Source organism: Denticeps clupeoides, chromosome 6, assembly GCF_900700375.1.
Source record: "Denticeps clupeoides chromosome 6, fDenClu1.1, whole genome shotgun sequence".
Classification (NCBI taxonomy): domain Eukaryota; kingdom Metazoa; phylum Chordata; class Actinopteri; order Clupeiformes; family Denticipitidae; genus Denticeps; species Denticeps clupeoides.
In genome coordinates this window covers 2,453,769-2,462,728 of record NC_041712.1, presented here as the reverse complement: position 1 = coordinate 2,462,728, position 8,960 = coordinate 2,453,769, and positions in this window count along the sequence as shown.

Below are 8,960 nucleotides of genomic sequence, written 5' to 3'. Positions count from 1 at the left end.
TTTTAATAAACAAAACAAAAATACATTTAAGCCATGACACGAAAAAAAAACAAAAGCAATCAGGCCATGAAGAACCGCAAGCTAGACAGCTGCTGATGTTAACAGGGCATTTCCCCCCCTTCTCCTTCCTCCCTCCTGAGCGAATCCATATCATCTATCACCCCGATCGCTTCGATTGGAACACAAATCGGCGTCCGGCATAGGAGCCCCTTCCGGACCGTATCCTGACACAAAGCTTGCTGCTTCCATGTTTTATTATGCCAATTTGCATATTCACCAGAATATTATGAAAAGTGATCAGATGAATTGTAAAGTCCGTCTTTGCCATGAAAAAAAAATCCCAAAATAACCTAGAATTTGGGCTGTCTCGTAAAAATTGGAACCAATTTTTCATCCACTGTCATGATCCGGACCGGCAGGGGTGACTCCGGATCCGGAGTTAAGACCGGAGTTTCATGTTTGTCCTGTGCAATGTTCCCTGATCGTGTTCACCTGGTGTATATTTATATAATTGTATAAAACTATCCTGTTCGTGTCTGTTCGCCGTCGGGTCATTGCGTGTTTATGTTCCCTTGTCTCGTGTATTTTGTATTAAACCCCTGTCCTGTGAAATCGTGCGAATGCGTCCTCCTTCATCACCATGTCCAGCCCACCCGTGACATCCACGTAACTGCAGTTGGAATCTAAGCGTGTTAGTAAATTACAAACTGTTTATTCCTGTAACTTCTATTGTGCCATGCTTGTGTCTATGTGCCACATGCAGTTTGGTGCAGGAACACTATATTGTCAGGGATCAGTGCCCTCTAGATCCACTCTTCAGAGTGATTCTTGTACTCTAACAATTATGCTTATGCTTTGCCAAGTAATTGGAAGAAAACATACTTTGTAACAGCCTCTTGATTACAGATGAGCTCATATCATATGGAATTGTGAATGCTCTCCAGCTCCAAAGTGCCCAGCCGTGCATCTGAGTACCTTTCCTCATATAATTTTAACACTAGAAAACAGTCTTTGTTCGGTTGTTCCAAAAATGTATTGTTTCTTTTTGGTGAAATCTAAATAACCTCCATTATTCTAGAGCTAGTCCCAAGAAGCGGAGACACGCTGTAATCAGTAGTATAGTGGTAAAAAATAAAGTAAAAGTGAAGTGATTGTCACATGTGATACACAGCAGCACAGCACACGGTGCACACAGTGAAATTTGTCCTCTGCATTTAACCCATCACCCTGAGTGAGCAGCGGGCAGCCATGACAGGCGCCCGGGGAGCAGTGTGTGGGGACGGTGCTTTGCTCAGTGGCACCTCAGTGGTACCTTGGCGGATCCGGATTCGAACCGGCAGCCTTCTGATTACGGGCCCGCTTCCTTAACCGCTAGGCCACCACTGCCCCTAATCAAGCTACAACAACATCCCACACAATTCATTAAATTCATTAAATGGATAAACTAGGCTACATGGATAAACCTTTACACAGTCAAATGTGGATGTACTACCTAACATCTATGCAGCACTGCAAAACTAAATAATATTAATATTATTAGCAGTAATATTTGATTCATTAGACCAGCTTACCAGTCATGCTGATTTATTTTTCTGTATAGAGGGAACGGACCTGCAGCTTAATTTAATGAATTGTGTGGGATGTTGTTATTGCGTTTTTTTCCGTACAAAAACACCTTTTGAATTTTACAAATTGTGAGTAAATGTGCAAAAACCAGATAAGCACATACAACTTGATTAACTGAAGATAAATATGAGTGCCGGATATTCCTGTGTTAGTTTGGTTTGTGCCAGTCCCTTGTCAAGCAAAAACATCCTAATAAAAATGCATCTATAAGTAGAAATAGCTGCTACAAATAGCGTCTTTTGTACAGCTTAAGACTGACCAGAAGACCACCTGGGTCTAGGTCAATCATAGCTGTTGGACATGTGAATGGAGGCATCAGGCAGCAAAGTATATATTGAAGTCAACCTGTCAAACTTGCAGAGATAGACACCTTTCTGCACTCCATGAATTTAATGCTTGCTGCCCCACAGAAGAATCTTAACAGAGACATCCAGTTGAATGCTGTATCTTGACTGGCCAGGTCAACGCAGCAATGTGCTACTGAAGGTGGTGACGGTATATCTGGGACATGACCCACATTCCCTAACTACTTATGCTGTCTTAGATGATGGGTCTGAGAAGGTCATCTTAATTGCCCACACAAGATCACATCTTTAGAACCCGTCAGATTAGGGCCACCAGAGGGTCAAGCTGTGGTATAGAGATGTCTGGGCTGGATGTTGCAAGGACCTACCAACCTGCTAAAACATTGTTTAAGCTCCCAGCAGTGCCGGTTTACAGCCTTTAAATCACCTGTTGCAGAACTGTATGAGCATGTAGGAAAATTGTGGCAGGTGGACATACTCCCTTACCAGAATGAGAAGGAATTTGTTCACTTGCCAAGCGATCGTGAAGCGATGGCATTGTTGGAAAGTAAGACTGAGAGAGTGGACATTGGTGGTTTTCTCAGATATGTCACGCCCTCACTAAAGATTCTTTTTTCTAACTGAAGGCACCAAGGTGAATTTATCAGTCTATGCTTATTATAAACAACAAAGCACAAGAAAAATGTGGCACTCATGATCACACATTTACATTTACATTTACAGCATTTATTAGACGCCCTTATCCACAGCGACTTACAATCAGTAGTGACAGGGACAGTCACCCTGGAGCAACTTAGGGTTAAGTGTCTTGCTCAGGGACACAATGGTAGTAAGTGGGATTTGAACCTGGGTCTTCTGGTTCATAGGCGAGTGTGTTACCAGCTAGGCTACTACCACTCATCACACGTAGTAGGGATTGAACAAATTTCACTTATGATCTCTGTCTTTAGGGAGTGGAAGGATCAGACATGCAGCCAACACACAATGGATACCTGGAAGCCCAACGCATCACCCCTCCTCTACCCTACTGGAAAACCATCCAACACGCCGCTAGGCACCATAATTCTGTCCTGCAGTCTTCCACTCACCAACAAAGGTCATGCCTACTGACACCAGCCACACCATAGCACACAAATTAATGCACCAGAAGTACAAACCTGATAAATATTAGGACACAAATTGTCAATAAAAAAGGAATGCAATGATGTGAAAAGTTCAAATTTCAATTTTTTTTTCAGATTACAACATAGATGGCATATCAAATGTTTAAACTAAGAACATTGATCATTTTAAGGGAAAATAAGTTGATTTCAAATTTCATGGCATCAACACATCTCTAGTTTAAGAATAACAGTCTGCAAACATCTGGGGACTGAGGAGACAGGTTGCTCAAGTTTAGGAATCGGAATGTTGTCCCATTCTTGTCTATTACAGACTTCTAGTTGCTCAACTGTCTTAGGTCTTCTTTTTTGTATCTTCCTCTTTATAATGAGCCGAATATTTTCTATGTGTGAAAGATCTGGACTGCAGGTTTGCCATTTCAGTACCCGGATCCTCCTTCTACTCAGGTATGATGTGGTATGTGGTCTGGCATTGTCATGTTGGTGTCACAGTACCAGCGTGGGACCAGAACGTGAGCACGTGTTCTAAGAAACTAGGTGCCCTGGTGCAATTTGACACAAGGAGGCAAGTAAGTTTCCTCACAGATTTTGTCATTCGCATTTTAGGTTGAATTTGGGAAGGGACAGAATGAGAGGGAAGAGTGGAGAGGTGAGGAAATTATCAGGATAATTCTCACGGGTTTGAGCTGGAGTGTCAGGATTGGCGTCAGCTGGAAGACCTCACCTGTGGGATACGCAAGGACGGTGCTTTTGCTGTGGGGGACAGAACCACTTTAGCACCAGCTGTCCCAACCACAACCGTCGGAAAACTCCCCCCACTCACCCGAGGTTCGGAGCCCCCTGGTGAGCACCAAATCCTTCCCCTGCTCTACCACCTGCTGCTTGATTTCCATTACCATCTGCTGGAAGAAACCCAAACCCGGCCGACATCAGGGGCAAGCTCTGGTGAACTCCGGGGCGGCCGTGAATCTGATCGACATCAACCTGACCACTCGATTCCAGCTCCCGGTCACCCGATGTGATCCATCACATGTGGTCATGGGGCTGGATGGCAGCCCGTTTGGCTCGAATCAGATAATGTTTCAGACCAAGCCCCTACTCACCTGCCTCAAGCCCAACCATGTAAAAACTATAACATTCTACCTAACCACGACTCCCCATGACCCCATTGTGTTAGGTTAACCATGGCTGACCATCCAGGAGCCCCACATCTACTGGACCTCAGGCACAGTCAAACAGTGGGGACATCAATGTATCCCGACAGACCACACCCACGAGCCGGCTAGACCATGCCCACAAGGTAGACCATGCAGACGTATGCCCTCGCCAATCCAGCCCCATGTCATCCATGCGCCCATGCATAACCATGACCAAGCCACACCCATCAAATGAAGTCACACCCCTGAAATACAACTGTGCCCTCATCTGCCACACCTCGTTCCCCAAACAGTGCCACCCCCTTCTTACCTGGAGGTCCCAGACTGTTACCATTACCTCGCTTCGTACTTTGATAAAGACAAGACAGTGGAGCTGCCCCCTCATAGACCCTACGATTTGTTGAGTGACCTGCTCCCCAGCGCCTTACCACCACACCACTTCTGGGGACAACTGGGGGTGTCAGTCTGTTGTCTGGGTACCCCCCAATCCAATGGCCAGACCGAGAGGATCAACCAGGAGGTGGAGACGTACCTCCAGTGCTACTGTTCTGCCCGACCCACCTTCTGGTCCCAACACCTGCTCTTGGCGCTTGGTTCCCAATGCTCAGCAGCCGACTCTGCCAACTCCACCAGGGCTGGTCCCAAGGTGGACTTGGGACCAGCCCTGGTGGAGTTGGCAGAGTCGGCTTCATGTGGACAGCTTCATGGCTGTCCACATGAAGCAACAGGTGGACTGATGCCGCCGACCTGCCCTCATATACCACCCCGGAGACAGAGTTTGGGTTTCCACCCGAAAACTGGGACCCAAGATGTCTACCTGGCACGCCACTGGGTTGATGCGTCAGGTCACCCAAAAAGGTCCAATGAAGCATCAGTTAGACCCGGAGTAAAAACCTCATTTTAAGCGTGCAAGTTCAGTGAATGTAATCGCACAGAAACTGTGTCATCATAACACAATTCCTGGCTTCATAGGCCTGGCCAGTAAACAGTTCTTATAATTAAGCATTGTGCACCCAGCTTCCCTGTAATTTATTAGGCTTTGGCTGGGCCTTGCTATTCTTATCTCATTTCTTCCCATACTTTCCAAGCCTTGGTTGGCCTTCGACTGTCACATGATTCCATCATGTGACCGGGAGTAACACGGAAACGAGGTAACGTGACTCCTATATATTAGGCTGGAGAGCAGCTGCCAATTGCTCAGTCATTGAATGACGCACGCCATTCGACTCGGCTCCGAAAACCCGCTCCCAGTAAGACCGTACCTGTCCTCTCTGTTCTCCCGATACCTGAACTCCTTCCTGTCACCCTGTCCTGCCCCGTCTTGTGTCTTAATACGCGAACGACAACATCAGTGTGGTGTTGCGGCTCGCGCCGTCCCCGTTTGCAGATTAACGTGGAGGAACTTACCTGCCTCCCTGCGTCCCACCGCACTGAGGTCTCTCGTTTCCTCCTACACGTCTCTCTCGTTCTGGTCCCGGTTCGCGTTACAGAATGACTGAGCCATTGGCAGCTGCTCTCCAGCCTAATATATAGGAGTCACGTTACCTCGTTTCCGTGTTACTCCCGGTCACATGATGGAATCATGTGACAGTCTGATTCGTATCCGGGAGGGCGACGAGTGGAAAACTGCCTTCATCACCCCCACTGGTCATTTTGAATCCCTCGTAATTCCATTCGGTCTATGCAACGCACCCGCCGTCTTCCAGCAGTTCATAAATGATACTCTCCAGGACATGCTGGGACGGTGGGTGTATGCCTACCTGGACGACGTACTCATTTACTCCCCCACTCTAGAATCCCATATTCAACACGTGAGGGCAGTACTAAAGAGATTGCTCGCCCACCGACTGTACTGTAAGCTGGAAAAATGCGCCTTCCACCAGTGCTCCACCACGTTCCTGGGTTTTACCATCTCGTCCCAGGGTGTGGCCATGGAGCCCAAGAAGCTAGAAGCAGTGGCGTCGTGGCCCCTACCCACGACGCTGAAGCAACTGCAACGGTTTCTTGGGTTTGCAAATTTCTATCGTCGCTTCATCCGTGGCTACAGTACGGTCGCAGCACCCCTCACTGCTCTCACCAAACCGTCACCAGGTCCGTTTCGCCTAACCCCGGAGGCCATTCAAGCATTTAAATCTTTGTGTCGGCATTTCACCACCGCCCCCATTCTTCAACACCCAGACCCTACCCTTCCGTTTGTTGTAGAAGTGGACGCGTCAGAGGTGGGTGCTGGCGCCGTCCTCTCTCAACGCGGTCCGGACCGGAAATTGCACCCGTGTTGCTTCTTCTCGCGGAAGTTCACCCCTGCACAGCGGCGATACGGGGTGGGGGACCGTGAGCTGCTGGCAGTCAGGTGGGCCCTCGAGGAGTGGCGGCACTGGCTGCAAGGCAGTGACACCCCCTTTCTGGTCTGGACCGATCACCAAAACCTCATCTCAATCAAGGCTACCAAACAACTGAATCCCCGCCAGGCGAGGTGGGCATTATTTTTCGAGCAATTCAACTTCCAACTCTCCTACCGTCCCGGGTCCAAAAATCAAAAGGCCGATGCTCTTTCCCGTCAACACGCCCCAGACTCACCATCCTCTGACCCCGAACCCGTTCTTCCTCCTCATCGCATCCTAGGCCCTCTCCGGTGGTCCCTCGAGACGAAGGTCCGGGCAGCCCAGGCATCCGATCCTGGCCCAGACAACACCCCACCCGGGTGCCTGTACGTCCCAAATACCTGCCGACCCGATGTACTGCATTGGGGCCATTCTTCCGTCCTCTCAGGCCATCCAGGACGCCAACGGACCCTCTCCTTCATTCGCCGAGCATTCTGGTGGCCTTCAGTACGACGGGACGTACAGGCCTACGTGGATGCCTGTGATGTCTGTGCCCGGGCCAAGACTCCCAACACTCCGGCTGCTGGGCCCCTGCGTCCCCTTCCCATTCCTCATCGCCCCTGGACCCACCTCGCCTTGGACTTCATCACCGGCCTCCCTGAAGCTAGTGGTATGACCACCATCCTGACCATAGTGGATCGTTTCTCCAAAGCGGGTCCACTTGGTCGCCCTGCCCGGCCTACCGTCCTCTGCCACAACCGCTGACCTCGTGCTTCAACACGTGGTCCGCCTCCATGGGTTCCCCCAAGACATCGTCTCTGATCGGGGACCCCAATTCGTCTCAGCTGTGTGGAAGGCGTTCTGTCGCCTTATTGGATCGACCATCCCCAGACCAACGGTCAGGTGGAGAGGGCCAACCAACAGCTGGGACGATACCTGCGGTGCTTTGCGTCAGAACATCAACGCACCTGGCCCGGGTTTCTCCTGTGGGCAGAGCTGGCCCACAACCTGCAAGTCTCCTCCGCCACCGGCCATAGTCCCTTTGAGATCTGCCATGGATATCAGCCCCCCATCTTCACGCACCAGGTGCCTGCAGGCGGGGTCCCCTCGGCCCGTCAGATGATCCGCGGTTGCCGAAAGGCCTGGAAATCTGCGCGGTCGGCCCTCCTCATCGCCTCCCGAAGGATGTCCACCCAGCACGATCGCCGGCACCCTCGTCGACTGCACTTCCGAGTGGGACAGCGGGTGTGGCTGTCCACCAAAGACCTACGTCTCAGGACTGAGTCACACAAACTGTCCCCTCGATACATCGGACCATTCCGGATCCTCAGTCGGATCAACCCCCTCACATACCGTCTCCAACTCCCTCCTGCCATCCGTGTCCATCCAGTCTTCCATGTCAGCAAACTCAAACCCTTTTTCCGATCCTCGCTTCATCCTCCTGCTCCGGATCCGCCACCGCCACGCATCGTCGACGGGGGACCCGCCTACACTGTGGAGCGCATTATTGCCTCTCGCCGCAGAGGTCGGGGGGTCCAGTACCTGGTGCATTGGACCGGCTATGGACCAGAAGAACGGTCTTGGATCCCGAGTCGTTTCATCCTGGACCCATCTCTGGTGGCTGTGTACCGGCAGCGTACCGCCGCCACTCCGGGGCCGTCGGGGGTCGGCCCTGGAGGGGGGGGTACTGTCACATGATTCCATCATGTGACCGGGAGTAACACGGAAACGAGGTAACGTGACTCCTATATATTAGGCTGGAGAGCAGCTGCCAATTGCTCAGTCATTGAATGACGCACGCCATTCGACTCGGCTCCGAAAACCCGCTCCCAGTAAGACCGTACCTGTCCTCTCTGTTCTCCCGATACCTGAACTCCTTCCTGTCACCCTGTCCTGCCCCGTCTTGTGTCTTAATACGCGAACGACAACATCAGTGTGGTGTTGCGGCTCGCGCCGTCCCTGTTCGCAGATTAACGTGGAGGAACTTACCTGCCTCCCTGCGTCCCACCGCACTGAGGTCTCTCGTTTCCTCCTACATGTCTCTCTCGTTCTGGTCCCGGTTCGCATTACATCGACCACATGGTCAGGTCATTCTGTCACGGGTGGGCTGGACATGGCGATGAAGGAGGACACATTTGCACAATTTCACGCAACAGGGGTTTAATACAAACTACACGAGACAAGGGAACATTAACAAGCACAATGACCCGTCGGCGAACAGACACGAACAGGATAGTTTTATACAATATAAATATACACCAGGTGAACACAATCAGGGAACATTACACAGGACGAACATGAAACTCTGGTCTGAACTCCGGATCCGGAGTCACCCCTGCCGTTCCGGATCATGACAGATCTCGTTAAAAAGCCATATAAAGTTTAGACTGAACTCGAGTGGAGGGTCATGCTCTGTGCCTGCAATGGCCC